Raw genomic sequence first — 16,033 nt, forward strand, 5'->3', positions numbered from 1 at the left:
CGCGCTTTACTCATGGCAGGCTCAATGCGGCTTACGTGGGGCAATGGAGGGTTAAGTGACTTGCCCAGAGTCACAAGGAGCTACCTGTGCCTGAAGTGGGAATTGAACTCAGTTCCTCAGTTCCCCAGGACCAAAGTCCACCACCCTAACCACTAGGCCACTCCTCAGTGATGGTGCAACACTTCCAGTTTCAGGCCATACCCTTTGGCCTAGCAACAGCGCCAGGGACTTTCTCCAAGGTCATGGTAGTTGTCGCATGTCTCAGGAAGGAAGGCATACAAGTCCATCTGTACTTGGATGACTGATTCAGACACCATCTTACACAGACAGCGTACAGGCGACAGCGAGTAATCAACTTGCTGCAGTGTCTGGGTTGGGTCATCAATTTTCCCAAGTGCCACTGGACTCCCCTGCAATTGCTGGAGTACTTGAGTGTGATCTTCAACATGCTGGAGAGGACAGTGTCCCTTCCACTGAATTGCAGACTCTACCTCCAGAGACAGAGGGCATTCTTTGCCTGCCGGCACCCAGGATGTGGGACTGTGTGTAAGTATCGGGCTCTGTTGCAGCCATGCTAGACTTTGTTCCATGGGCCAAGAGCCACATTCGTCCAGTCCAGTTGTCCCTGCTCAGTCGTTGGTTCCTCCTCTCGGAGGATTACCTGATCTGGTTTCCATTGTCGCCACCAATTGGAGCAGCCATGCAGTGGTGGCTTGAACCTGTGGTAACACCAGCCTGGGTAGTTGTAACAACGGATGCCAGTCTGTCAGGCTGGGGTGCTCATTTCCTGGGGCAGACAACACAGGGCACTTGGTCCCAGGTGGAGGCATCCTGGTACATCAGCTGTCTGAAGCTCTGTGCGATTCAGTTAGCACTCAGGGACTTTGCTCCTCTGATCCAGGTTCAACCAGTACGAGACTTATGCAACAATGTGACAGCAGTTGCATATGTTAACAGGCGAGGGGCACCAAGATTGCTCATCTAGCAAAGGAGGTGGCCCTCCTGTGCATTTGGACAGAGAAACATCTCCCCCTGCTCTCAGCAGCCCATATTGTGGGCTCTTTGAATGTCCAGGCAGACTTTTTCAGTAGGAACCAACTGGATCCGAGGGAGTGGGAACTATTGGTGTACGCCTTCACACAGATCACACAACACTGGGGGCTACCGGTCCTCAACCTAATGGCTAGCAGGACCAATGCGAAAGTGCCCTGCTTCTGAGGCAGAGAGTTCGGATCCGAAGGGATCGATGTTCTTCTGCAGCTGTGGCACACAGCTCTCCTCTACGTATTCCCATCATAGCCTATGGTGGGACGGGTAGTGGGGCACATTGCCTGGCATGCGGGGCAGGTGATTTTGGTAGCCCCAGATTGGCTCAAACTGGCACGCAGACTTAATCTGCCTGCTGATCAATTTGTTTTCCTCTGCTACTCACGAGTCATCGGGGACTGCTGCTGCAGGGGCCTGTGGCCATGGAGGATCCATCCCCCTTTTGTCTTATGGCCTTGCTCTTGAGAGGGCTCGCTTGAGACGGAACTGGTTTCCGGACATAGTGATTACTGCTATGCTACAGGCGCGGAAGCGGTCCACTTCCATGGCATATACTGAGGTCTGATGCACCTTCGAGTCCTGGTTCTCAGCAGCAGGTGACCTTGGTGCTTCTATCTGCTCCTTTGACCTTGGTGGCTTCTATCCTAGCCTTTTTGCAGGATGGTCTCAACAAGTCCTTGTTTTTGGCCTCGCTGAAGGTCCAGGTGGCTGCATTGACCTACTTCCAGTGCCATGTCCAGGGTACTTCTCTGGGTTCCCACTTGGACATAGTGCGCTTCCTCCGTGGGGTAATACATCTCCAGCCACCATATTTGCCCATTCTTCCGTCTTGGAATCTAAATCTGGTGCTGCACGCTATGCAGAGGGCCTCCCTTGTTGGTAAAATACCTCACTCTTATAATGGTCTTTTTGGTGGCCATCGCTTCAGCTAGACGAGTGTTAGAACTGCAGGCGCTGTCCTGCAGGGATCCCTTCCTTCAATTTACGGTGGCTGGGGTTTGCATTAGGACTGTATCTTCTTTTCTTCCAAAGGTAGTATTGTGATTTCACTTGAATCAGCCACTATTTCTTCCAGCATTTCGCCGGAGGACTATCCAACCAAGTTTCAGGCACTGCAGTGCCTTTACATTAGACACATCCTTCTCAAATGCCTGGAGGTCACCAATGACTTCTCTGTCTGATCATTTTTTCGTTCTTTGTGCTGGTCGGAAGAAAGGTGTCATGACTTTGAAATCCACAGTGGCCCGTTGACTCAGAGAGGCGTTTGTGTCTACATACTTGCCATGGGGAAGTCACCTCTGTCGTAGCTGAAAGGTCATTCTACCAGAGCTGTTCATTTCATTGGGTGAGATTTGTAGGGTGATCTCTTGGTTGTTTGTACATATGTTCTCTAAACATTACAGGACTGATGTGTCAGTGCATCAGGATGCAGCTTTCAGAGCTTTGGTTCTAGCTGCTGGGGTGGCATTTTCCCACCCCACTTGAAGACTGCTTTGATACATCTCACAAGTCTCTGGATTGATCTGTGGGACACTTTGGAAGGTAAAATTAGTCCTTATCTGATACTGTTCTTTACATTAGTCCCAACACATCAATCCGAAGTCCTGCCCTGTTTTCTGCTATTGTTCCTGTAGGTGTTCCATTCTGTTGTAAAGCGTTGAGTTTGGCATTTTAAAAAGCCCCACACAAAACAAAATTAATCAAATAAGAAGAGTTCTCTATGTTGATAGCAAGTGGTGCCTTAGGCGCTTTCTCCCACAGGAGCGGTTGAGGGGCCTACATTGCCTTTATAGAGATGGGAGAGGAATATTCTGTAGTATTTCAGGTTTCCACTGCTTTGGTATCAATAATATTGAGGTTCTGGCGGTTGCACGTGACCACATATACCAAACTTCTGAAGATTTCTCTATCTCCACCTGCTGGTAGAGGGAACATAACCCAGGGACGTAGCCACGGGTGGGCCTGGGCCCACTCAGTTTGGGCTCAGGCCCACCCAGCAGCGGTGCACTATTGCCAACGCCGAAGCAAGGTAGACTTCCGCATCAGTCTTCCTTCTGCAACTGCTTCTATTCAAAAGGGTCGCCAGAAGCATGTAAGAATCACTGCCGGTTGACCCAGAATCCTTCCTTGTTCCACTGCGCTAGTATTAAGGGTCACTGGCGGCATATAAGAATTGCTGCCACTGCTGCTGGCTGACCCGGAAGCCTTCCCTGTGCCTTGTCTTTCCCCCCAACTATGATGTAATTTCCTGGGAGGAAAGACATGGCAGTACAGTGATTCTTGTACGCTGCCGGCAACCCTTTTGAATTTTAAAGTTTGAATTGCTACCATGCTCCCGATGGTGCATTCGGGTGGAGTTGGAAAGAGGGAAACTTGTTGGGCGTGGAGGGAAGGGGGAAAAGGAGAGATTCTGCCCCGGGTGTGGGGGAGTAGGAGAAAGGAAAGAAATGGGAGGGGAGGGAAAGGAGGAGAAATGCATGGGTGGGTGTAGGAGAGAGGGAAAATTGTTGGGGAGGAAGAGATGGAGAGATGCTGCTTGTGGGGGGGAGTGTGGGAGAGGGGAAATTGTTGGGCATGGGGTGGAAAGAAGGAAGGAAATTTGTGTGTGGGGGGTGGTGGTTTGGTGGAAAATTGTTGGGCAGTGTAGGTGAGCAGGGCCGCCAAGAGACTAGGCTGGGCAAGGGCGCCCTGCCTCTGCCCTCCCCCCCCCCCCCCCCAAGCCGCCGCTGCAGTCCCCGGTCTCACCTGCCTGCCTCCACGGCTCTGAGCCTCCTACATTCAAAGCGGCAGTTGCAGATCGCCTCTCTTCTGGCCTTCCCTCCCTGTGTCCCACCCTCATCTGATGTAACTTCCGGTTTCCATGAGGGCAGGACATAGGGAGGGAAGGCCCGAAGGGAGGCGATCTGTGACTGCCGCTTCGAATTCATGGGACCCAGAGCCGAGGAGGCAGGCAGGTGAGACTGGGGTCTGCCTGACCCTGGCAGCGGGCCCCCCTTGGAGGCCTGTGGAAATTTGTCCCCCTGGCCCCCCCCTCTCGGCGGCTCTGTAGGTGAGGGAGAAAAGGAGAGATGCTGCACCAGGGGGAGATATATGAGAGAGAGAGAAAAAAATTGTTGGATATGGGAGTGGAAGAAAGGGAGAGAAGAAGAGATGTTGCTCAGGGAGAATGTTGGAGAGAGAGAAAATTGTTGGGCATAGGAGTTGAGGGGAGGGAGAGATGCTGCATAGACAGAAGAGAGGGATCATTATTGGACATGAGGAGAGAGTGAGAGATGCTGCAAGGAGGGGGAGAGAGTGGGATAATTGTTGGATGTAGGGTGGGAAAGGAAGGAGAGATGCTGCACAGGAGGGGTGAAGGATAGAGCAGAAGAAACATTGGATCTGGGAGGGAGAGATGTTGCACAGGGAAAAGGGATGAGGGAGAAATGTTGGACATGGTGGTGGAAGGGAAGGAGAGATTGAGTGAGACTGCATTGGAGGAGAGAGATGTTAGACTTGTGATGCAACAGTGAGAGAGAGAGAGATGGTGGACAATAGAAGAGAGGGAAGAGTTAAAGAGGGAATAATGTGGAGAGAGGGAAGGAGATGCTGCACAGGATGGGGGAAGAAGGAGGGAGATGTACCCAGGGGTAGAAGGGAGTTAGGGAGGAATGCTGGGAGGGAAGGGACAGGAAGATGCTGGGAGGAGGTAGAGGGTGGGGGGAAGAGAAAGGGAAAGCAGATGCTGGGCTATAGAAGGGTTGGAAGGAGGGAGACACTGGAATGGTGGTACCATGTAGAATAGGCCAAGGCGGGTGGTAAAGAAATGAACAAGAGAAGGATAGTGATTACAGGGGGTAGAAATATGATAATAGGGAACAGATTGAAGATGAAAGATTGGGGAAACAGTGAGATGAGGAATGGGAGGAATGGTCGAGGGTCTGGCAGTTAAAATTTAATATTTTTCTCTGCCTAGGGTATCTGTTCGTTCTGGTTTCAACTTTTTTTTTTTTTTTTGCCCTTTTTTAAAATATTTTTTTACTTTGCTGTGAAACTTCTACTGTGTCTATATTTTAATGTTGGTGCTCAGTTTTTGCATATTACTCTGCGTGGCTTGTCTTATAAACATATGCTTAACCATACATCACTGCACCAAACCCTCCCTGTCTCCATATCTGGGTATATGATCTTTGTATGTTCAAATGTCATATATTGTATGTTGTAGTGCATACTCCCATATAATGATCAATTTACTTATCTTAGTGCGGGTCTTCTATTGATTGACTTGTGATATAATTCTCGCCACGGAGTTGCAGTTGCATCCAATTTTGTGCCCGTGATATGTGCCCATGTGTCTTCACTCCCTTCGGTTATTTTATTTTTGGGTCATTCCATGTCAAGTGGTCTGATTTCAGAGAAGGGCCCTGCTCGACCATCACGGATTTTGATGAAATGTTCTGTGAACATTCATACATGTCCCCAATGAACATTGGTAAAGTTTTACGTTCGCCAATGCAATACTTTTATACGCAGCTTGAAAATCTGGCAGTGGACAAAGCTATGGGGCCGGGATGGGATATATCCCAAGATACTGAGGGATCTCAGAGAAGTCCTGGTGGGACCTCAAGGATTTATTTAATAGATCTTTAGAGAAGGGAGAAGTTCTTCAGGACTGATGTGGTCCCTCTTCACAAAAGCGGGGACAGGAAAGAAGTGGGAAACTACAGGCCAGTAAGCCTCACATTGATTCTGGAGTTGCTGCTGAAGAAAAGGATAGTTAACTTTCTAGAAACCCAACATGATTGGAGGCAACATGGCTTTACCGAAAGAAAAACCTGCCAAACGAATCAGATTGTCTTCTTTGGGTGACTTAAGATTTTGATAAAGGACATGTGCTAGATTGTAATCTACTTGGATTTCAGCAAAGCCTTTGGTACGATCCATCACAGAAGACTGATAAATAAGCTGAAAGGACTGAACTTAGGACCAAAAGAGGTGAAATGGATTGGAAACTGGTTGACCGACAGGCGACAGAGGATGGTAATAAATGGAATTCGCTCGGAGGAAAGGAAAGTGAGCAGTGGAGTGCCTCAGGGATAGGTGCTGGGGCTGGTTGTTTAATATATTTATGAGAGGCATTGCTTGAGGTTTAAAAGGAAAAGTTTGCCTTTTTGTGGCTGACACGGATATAGCCAATACAGTGGATACCCTGGAGGATGTTTGAAATAATAAGAGTCTCCAAATGTTGGAAGAATGGTCAAGGGTCTGGCAGAGTGGATGCACTTGGGGTGCAAAAATCTAAAAGAGATGTACTAGATAGGATAGATAGGACAGGAGAGATTGATAAGCTCAGCTCGTGAGAAGGGACCTTGGGTGATGAAGTCAGAGGATCTCAAGGTTACTAAACAATGTGACAAGGTGGTGACTGCAGCCAGAAATGCTAGGCTGCATAGAGAGGGTTATGACCAGTAGAAAAAAAAGGAGGATGAGGCCCCAGTTGGAGTATTGTTTTCTGTTTTGAAGGCTGTATGTTGCTAAAAATGTGAAAAGACTGGAAGTTGTTCAAAGAAAAGCGACAAAAATGATATGCGGTTTGTGTAGCAAGATGTGCGAGGAGAGACTTGATGATCTGAACACGTATACCCTGGATGAAATGGGAACCTGGATAGATATGATATAGACGTTCAAATATTTGAAAGGTATTAATCCACAAACAAACCTTTCCCAGAAACGGGAAAGTGGTAGAACTAGAGGACATAAATTGAGGTTGAAAGGAGGCCGACTCAGGAATGATGTCGGAAGTATTTTTTCACAGAGAAGGGTAATGGATACTTGAATGCCCTCCTGCGGTAGGTGGTGGAAATGAAATCCGTAACTGAATTCAAAAATGTGTGAGATAAACACATAGCAGAGACTAGGTGGCAACATTAGTAATTGGGAAGCAAAACTATTACTAGGTGGACTTCTGCAGTCTGTGCCCTGTTCATGGTGAATAGATTTGGATGTGCTGAAATGGAGCTTTTCAGGGGCTTAGATGACAGCTTCAGAAGTTTTACAACAAGGATGGTGTCAGACATCTGCAATTTATGCTCTGAAAATGGCTTGGACAAATCAAGATCCGGTATACATATGTTGTATCACCTCATACCTTGTATATAATATCTTCTTGGGGAGACTGGATGGACCGTACAGGTCTTTATTTTCCATCATCTACTATGTTACTATGAGCCAAATCGAGTAGTAAATCATCTTCACCGGGTGGCATATGTCCAAGAGATACTGAAAGAACTCAAACGTGAAATTGATGATCTGCTGTTACTAATCTGTAACCTGTCATTAAAATCATCTGTAGCACCTGGAGATTGGAGGGTGGCCAATGTAACTGCAATTCTTAAAAAGGTTCCAGGGGTGATATGGAATAGTTCAGACTGGTAAGCCTGACATTATTATTATTATTATTTGTATAGCGCTACCAGATGCACGCAGCGCTGAACACCTGACACAGAGAGACAGTCCCTGCTTGATAGAGCTTACAATCTAAAAATACAGACAGACAAGACAATTAAGGGCGAGGAAAGTACTGGGTGAGAAGGAACAAGGATAGGGGAATTGAGTAGTGGTTAGGAGCCAAAAGCAGTGGTGAAAAGGTGGGTTTTCAGCATAGATTTGAAAACAGGTAGAGATGGAGCTAGGCATACAGGCTCAGGAAGTCCATTCCAGGCATAAGGTGCCGCAAGGGAAAAGGAACAAAGCCTGGAATTAGCAGTGGAGGAGAAGGGGGACGACGAGAGATTTGTCCAGTGAGCGGAGATTACGGGGAGGAATGTAGGGAGAGAGGAGAGGTAATGGGGGGCATCAGTGCCAGGCAAAAAAATAGGGGAAACATTTATTTTAGCACATTTTTACCCCACCTTTTCCCATACAGTGGGGGAAATAAGTATTTGATCCCTTGCTGATTTTGTAAGTTTGCCCACTGACAAAGACATGAGCAGCCCATAATTGAAGGGTAGGTTATTGGTAACAGTGAGAGATAGCACATCACAAATTAAATCCGGAAAATCACATTGTGGAAAGTATATGAATTTATTTGCATTCTGCAGAGGGAAATAAGTATTTGATCCCCCACCAACCAGTAAGAGATCTGGCCCCTACAGACCAGGTAGATGCTCCAAATCAACTCGTTACCTGCATGACAGACAGCTGTCGGCAATGGTCACCTGTATGAAAGACACCTGTCCACAGACTCAGTGAATCAGTCAGACTCTAACCTCTACAAAATGGCCAAGAGCAAGGAGCTGTCTAAGGATGTCAGGGACAAGATCATACACCTGCACAAGGCTGGAATGGGCTACAAAACCATCAGTAAGACGCTGGGCGAGAAGGAGACAACTGTTGGTGCCATAGTAAGAAAATGGAAGAAGTACAAAATGACTGTCAATCGACAAAGATCTGGGGCTCCACGCAAAATCTCACCTCGTGGGGTATCCTTGATCATGAGGAAGGTTAGAAATCAGCCTACAACTACAAGGGGGGAACTTGTCAATGATCTCAAGGCAGCTGGGACCACTGTCACCACGAAAACCATTGGTAACACATTACGACATAACGGATTGCAATCCTGCAGTGCCCGCAAGGTCCCCCTGCTCCGGAAGGCACATGTGACGGCCCGTCTGAAGTTTGCCAGTGAACACCTGGATGATGCCGAGAGTGATTGGGAGAAGGTGCTGTGGTCAGATGAGACAAAAATTGAGCTCTTTGGCATGAACTCAACTCGCCGTGTTTGGAGGAAGAGAAATGCTGCCTATGACCCAAAGAACACCGTCCCCACTGTCAAGCATGGAGGTGGAAATGTTATGTTTTGGGGGTGTTTCTCTGCTAAGGGCACAGGACTACTTCACCGCATCAATGGGAGAATGGATGGGGCCATGTACCGTACAATTCTGAGTGACAACCTCCTTCCCTCCGCCAGGGCCTTAAAAATGGGTCGTGGCTGGGTCTTCCAGCACGACAATGACCCAAAACATACAGCCAAGGCAACAAAGGAGTGGCTCAGGAAGAAGCACATTAGGGTCATGGAGTGGCCTAGCCAGTCACCAGACCTTAATCCCATTGAAAACTTATGGAGGGAGCTGAAGCTGCGAGTTGCCAAGCGACAGCCCAGAACTCTTAATGATTTAGAGATGATCTGCAAAGAGGAGTGGACCAAAATTCCTCCTGACATGTGTGCAAACCTCATCATCAACTACAGAAGACGTCTGACCGCTGTGCTTGCCAACAAGGGTTTTGCCACCAAGTATTAGGTCTTGTTTGCCAGAGGGATTAAATACTTATTTCCCTCTGCAGAATGCAAATAAATTCATATACTTTCCACAATGTGATTTTCCGGATTTAATTTGTGATGTGCTATCTCTCACTGTTACCAATAACCTACCCTTCAATTATGGGCTGCTCATGTCTTTGTCAGTGGGCAAACTTACAAAATCAGCAAGGGATCAAATACTTATTTCCCCCACTGTATGTGCAGGCTCAAGGTGGCTTACAATGTACTGATTAGGCCAGCGCTAAATCAGTTGTTTTATTTATTTTTTTGTTACATTTGTACCCCATGCTTTCCCACTCATGGCAGGCTCACTTGCCCAGAGTCACAAGGAGCTGCCTGTGCCTGAAGTGGGAATTGAACTCAGTTCCTCAGGAACAGAGTCCACCACCCTAACCACTAGGCCACGCCTAAAGAATAAAATTGCAGAACACGTAAACATGATTTAATGGGACAGAGATGGCATGGATTTAGCTAAGGGAAGTCTTTCTTCACCAATTTGCTTCATTTCTTTGAAGGTTTGGATAAACATGTTGATATAGGTGAACTAGTTGATGTACTGTATCTAATTCTCACAGTGTTTTTGACAAAGTTCTCATGACAGACTCATGAGAAAATTAAAGTGGAATTAGAAAAGATTCAAAGAGCAACCAAAATGATAAAGGGTATGGAACTCCTCTCATAAAAAATTTCTGAGTGGAGATATGATTGAGGTCTATAAAATCTTGACGTGTAGAACGAGTGGAAGTGAATCGATTTTTTTTAATTATTATTTTTTTTTTATTCTTTCAAAAGATACATATTTTTAAAAAAGGAGGAAATTTTCACTCAATAAATAGTTAATCTCTGGAACTCTTCTTCACCCTCCGCCCCCGGGAGGATATGGTAACAGCAGTCAGCATATCTGGGTTTAAAAAAGGTTTAGACAAGTTCCTGGAGGAAACAAGTTCCTGTTGAGACAGGCATGGGGATGCTACTGCTTGCCCTGGGATTTGTAGCATGGAATTTTGCTACTAGATGAGGTATTCTTATGTGGTCATTTCCTATTCCCTTCCAATGCTCAGAGACCAGTACACAGAAAAAAGTCTCCCTTACCACTGAAAAGATAATGCCAGGTCAGTTCAGGCTTTAGGGTATTTGAAGTGAGATTTCTGACAAACATATAAACGGCGAGTGCCCGAACTCACTCGCAAATGCGCAGTAAAGACCCTCTCTGTCCCGCCCCCGCGTCAATACGTGATGACGGGGCGGGACAGAGAGGGTCTCTACTGCGCAAGGAAGGGACGAAACCGCCGTCGCTACCGCTTCCCCCCCCCCCCCCCCCCCCCCCCAAGGTCGCCGCCGCCACCCACTCTCCACCCGGGCCGGGCCATTCGCTCTGCTATAGAAACAGCGCGGGAACGGAGCACACAGCTCAGCTGCCATCGGCCTTCCTTCCCTGCCTGTGTCCCGAGAAGAAGGACAGCAGCTCATCTGAGCTGTGTGCTGCGTTCCCGCGCTGTTTCAATAGCGAAGCGAGGGCCCGGCCCGGGTGGAGGGGTGGCGGCGACTCCGGGGGGGGGTGTAGCGGTGACCTCGGAGGGGCAGCGGCGAGCGCGGTGGCTGGGGGGGCCTTTCAACCCCCCCCCCCCCCCCCCCCGTCCTATACTAGCCCGTTTTTACGGGCTCAACGGCTAGTTCTTTCTTTAAAATCTGCCGGGTTTTTTAAAAATTTGAAGCAGAAAGAATCCTGTGCAAGCCCCTAAGCTCCAGTAATGAAAAACAAATGTGCGCTATTAAAAAAAAAAAAAAAAGTGAAAGCACACACTGGCGCATGTTTCTTGCATTTAAATATAAGCCTTCCAAATTAAAAAAAAATTTCAAAAAGCTTATTGAACATGCAGAAAACAGACGCCAATGTGTGCTTCACGTGCAGATTTGCCTGGAGCATACGCACAGGAGCTGGGCTTACCATGAAACTCTTTTGCACATGCACCAAGCATGTTCTCCCCTTGCTTTCATTTTAACAGCGCGTATCTAATTTGAATATCATTTCCTTTTAGCTTTGGCAAGCTAGTTGCACTTTTGGCTTAGTGAGGGAGTTCTGAGCATCAGGGCATATATGCATTACATACTTGTTATAATTACAAATTAGAAGGCATTCAAAGTTTGCTGGGATCTCTGTAAATATTTAGGCATTTGTGGGGGGGGTTTTCATCCCCATTATAATGTTTTCTCCCTACCCTTAACATTCACACTGGTAAATTATTCTGTTAACAGTTAAAGGAAAAAAGAATTCTGGAACTAAACTCTTCCCTAGCTGCTTCAGGAGAAAATTAGCCTTTGTTCTTGTCTCCCTCACTGTGAAAAAGGATTCTGCCCCACCCTTTGTCAGAATACCTTGCAGACTCGCATAAAATCTACAATATAGCATGTATGTGCCTAAACTAAGTAATTTGTTTTAGCCATTAACCTAAACCATTGTCTTCAAACACAGAAAGCCAAAATTAAAAGTGCAGATAACGATTAGCTTAACATACAAAAAGCCCAACTGCTAGGAAATCACCTTACTTGCATGAAGGCACGTCACCATATGCAAATACAGAGAACACAGGACTCTGGGAAATAAAAAAAAAATGGTTATTTTAGAGTTCAATTTGATTTCCCTTTAGGGGTCATTTAAATGATATAAATAATTGTTGCCACTGTGGAACGACTCTGAAGGATTTTCTTTCTCAAATGGTTGATGTTTAGCAGAGTTAAAATACCTCCCTTATCTGTACAGTGCTGGCCGAGAGGGGACTTTCCAAACTTTTCTAAAGCAACTCATACTTACCTGGCAGGGGAGATACCATGATCAGGAAGGTGGTTCTCCCAGGGTGAGGCTCATCCATTGCACTCTGGATGGGTTGACCCCTGCGATTTCCCCAAATGTGGGAAAGTCGACTGCATAATTTCTGGTAGTGGGGGACTGCGTTCGCGCTTTCCCCTTTATTGTGGTTAAAAAAAACAGAAAATTAACTTTTTCAAAATACAAAGAGCTGTAATTTAAAGAAAGATGACTAGCCATGAGGAACAGTATGTCAAGCACCCTAGGCTAGTGTGACCAAGCAATATGCCAGGCAGTAGAGCCTGGGTAATGCTGCACCATGTTGCCCAGTCTGGAGCTTCTGATGAATTGCGTGAGAGCATACTCTTAGTTTCTTTTTTTCCCAGTTTTAATTTTTTGTTTTTCAGGCAGCATCACATCTTTTGAATTTGTTTCTGTACCCAGTACAATCCGACCATCTCTGGTAAAGACTCATGTTCACTAAAGTTCCCAGTGCCTTCAAGTGCTGTAACGGCAATTTTCCTATCACTGTAGCAGCTAAGGAAAACGGAATGCAGATAGTAACATAGTAGATGACGGCAGAAAAAGATCTGCACGGTCCATCCAGTCTGCCCAAGAAGATAAATTCATATGTGCTACTTTTTTATTTGTCCTGTCTTCTTCAGTGCACAGACCGTATAAGTCTGGCCAGCCCTATCCCCGCCTCCCAACCACCAACCCACCTCCCAACCACCAGCTCTGGCACAGACCGTATAAGTCTGCTCAGCACTATCCCTGCCTCCCAACCACCAGCCCCGGCACAGACCGTATAAGTCTGCCCAGCACTAGTCCCGCCTCACAACCACCAGCCCCAGCACAGACCGTATATGTCTGCCCACACTAGCCCCGCCTCCCAACCACCAGCTCTGCCACCCATTCTAGGCTAAGCTGCTGAGGATCCCTTTCTTCTGCACAGGATTCCTTTATGTTTATCCCACGCATGTTTGAATTCCGTTACCGTTTTCATCTCCACCACCCCCCGCGGGAGGGCATTCCAAGCATCCACCACCCTCTCCGTGAAAAAATACTTCCAGATATTCTTCATGAGTCTGCCCCCCTTCAATCTCATTTCATGCCCTATCGTTCTACCGCCTTCCCATCTCTGGAAAAGGTTTGTTTGCGGATTAATACCTTTCAAATATTTGAACATCTTGTATGTGTATGTGTTCTTTGAAACTTGCATAATTATTCCAGATATTTACTATGAAAAGGTTCTATATTATGTGCCATCTAAAACACTGTTTCTTTGTAACGTTGTTTAAAATAAAATAACTAGTGCTGATGTTCACTTCTTGGCTCTCTAATTTTTCTTTTCACGTCTTATCTACTACTTTCAAAATTCCTTCCCTGCCTCTTAAAGTTTTATTGTATAGAGATTAACCCTTATAGTTCTTATTTTCTCTAAAGTTCATCTTTACAAATGCTTTGAACTCAGTATATGATACAGGAATTCATTACGTGTTTCAAACTTTTAATAACCAGATGGATTTTTCTATGATTCTGTGTCGCAATACTTTTAAGAACTCTGTATAACCTCTGTAGCCTTTGATACAAAACTAATAGACTCCATTTTGTTCATCTGATTTAAAGTGACAGTTGTACCAGTTTGTGTCAGGACTCATTGTTCAGACCTGCTTTTTGCAGATTCTCAAATATTAAATCACTTTCTTGTTGTTTGGCCTAGTCAGTACTTTTTCAGTTGTTTTAGCTATTTAAGGTATGTAAATTGACCCATCACTATTCCAGTGGATGGATCCCAAGCTAGGCCATATATTAACATTCCCCTCTTCACCCTATCCCATAGGGTGACACCAGGGTTAACATACCGTGGTACCATCCATTCCAGAAGGTATTCTATGAGGCCATCAAATTATCTGAGTCTTAAGATCAACTGGTACAATTTGGATTGCTAGTAGATATTATGCCAGACAGAAAACTTCATTCGTAGGTGGTATATTTCTGGGCATATGGAATTCCCTTTATATTACCCAACCCCTTGGGCCTTAATCTTGATATTACCCCTCTTGAGGCGTAAATGGGACAAAACCATGAGTTCATCTGATTTAAAGTGACAGTTGTACCAGTTTGTGTCAGGACTCATTGTTCAGACCTGCTTTTTGCAGATTCTCAAATATTAAATCACTTTCTTGTTGTTTGGCCTAGTCAGTACTTTTTCAGTTGTTTTAGCTATTTAAGGTATGTAAATTGACCCATCACTATTCCAGTGGATGGATCCCAAGCTAGGCCATATATTAACATTCCCCTCTTCACCCTATCCCATAGGGTGACACCAGGGTTAACATACCGTGGTACCATCCATTCCAGAAGGTATTCTATGAGGCCATCAAATTATCTGAGTCTTAAGATCAACTGGTACAATTTGGATTGCTAGTAGATATTATGCCAGACAGAAAACTTCATTCGTAGGTGGTATATTTCTGGGCATATGGAATTCCCTTTATATTACCCAACCCCTTGGGCCTTAATCTTGATATTACCCCTCTTGAGGCGTAAATGGGACAAAACCATGAGTTCATCTCTCCAGTGTTCCTCCTTTCCTCCAGGGTATACATGTTCAGGTCCGCAAGTCTCTCCTCATACGTCTTGTAACGCAAATCCCATACCATCCTCGTAGCTTTTCTTTGCACCACTTCAATTCTTTTTACATCCTTAGCTAGATACGCCCTCCAAAACTGAACACAATACTCCAGGTGGGGCCTCATCAACGACTTGTACAGGGGCATCAACACCTCTTTTCTTCTGCTGGTCACACCTCTCTCTATACAGCCTAGTAACCTTCTAGCTACGGCCACCGCCTTGTCACACTGTTTCATCGCCTTCAGATCCTCAGATGATTCAAAGGCTATTATAATGAGCTGCACTAAATGGTTCAAAGGCTATTATAATGAGCTGCACTAAATCGCTTTGGAGACCAGTGGGGAAAGTGCCTATCATGTAAAAAAAAAAAAAGAACAAGCTGACGAGCACTTGGCTTTCTTTTTTCCCTTCCGATGTCGCTGGCGCTCCCCCCTCCCCCTTCATTGAAATGACAGCCCCCGCCTTCCCGCCATCGTCACCGCCGCTGCTCCCCCCTCCACCCGCACCCCCCTCCACCCGCACCCCCTCAGTCTGCCACCGGACCGGGTCCTCACAGTGTCTCTCACCTCTGTGTGAAGGCGCTGCAGTGGGCAACAGCTGATCACTTCCCTCCTTTCCTTCCTGGACATCCATAGGCACAGCTCATCTTTTTTATATATAGTGAAGGACGTCCATAAAGGACGTCCTTGGCATGCGCAAAGCAGCCAGCATAACGCTTGGCTGCTCTGCGCATGCTCGACCGGCCGACTGTTTAATGATGGAATAGAGAATTCAAGTGAGCTACAACGAGCAGCTCATTTGCATTCCTATTCTTTGATGCATGCCCGTTCCTTAGCGATTCGCTAAGGGAATCGGTAAGGGAAGGGCTTTAACGATTTTTTAGTGCATCTTGGCCTCAGTGTTCATGGTCTGACCATAACCTCCTGTCTTCAAATGAAGAAAAGCACTGGTTTTGGGGGGGGAGCTTATTTCATGATTTTTTTGAGCCAGTTCCGAGTCCCTGAGGTCAACGTTGAAGACTGCACTGACATCAGGAGTATCTGTCCACTTGGGTTCTTCAAGACTTATGGACACTAGTAGGAGTAGTAGTACGTCAAGTGGGTCTCCACCTGTCTCAACACCAAGTTCTGGATAGGGCCTCCAGGACCGGTCAGTGTCAGACCCCGACACCAAGATAACATAGTAACATAGTAGATGACGGCACGGTCCATCCAGTCTGCCCAACAAGATAAACTCACATGTGC

The 16,033-nt window shown here is 46.3% G+C and overlaps 1 protein-coding gene and 1 non-coding gene across 5 annotated transcripts in view; both read left to right on the forward strand.

The window, feature by feature from the left end:
- Positions 1 to 16,033, forward strand: part of DDX4 (DEAD-box helicase 4) — a 369,112-nt gene that overhangs the window by 129,417 nt on the left and 223,662 nt on the right. The window lies entirely within an intron of this gene.
- Positions 12,151 to 12,314, forward strand: LOC115463807. Its single transcript, XR_003941090.1, has one exon. It is a non-coding gene; the product is annotated as a U1 spliceosomal RNA (small nuclear RNA).

The sequence above is a fragment of the Microcaecilia unicolor genome, chromosome 2 (genome assembly GCF_901765095.1).
Source record: "Microcaecilia unicolor chromosome 2, aMicUni1.1, whole genome shotgun sequence".
Lineage (NCBI taxonomy): Eukaryota > Metazoa > Chordata > Amphibia > Gymnophiona > Siphonopidae > Microcaecilia > Microcaecilia unicolor.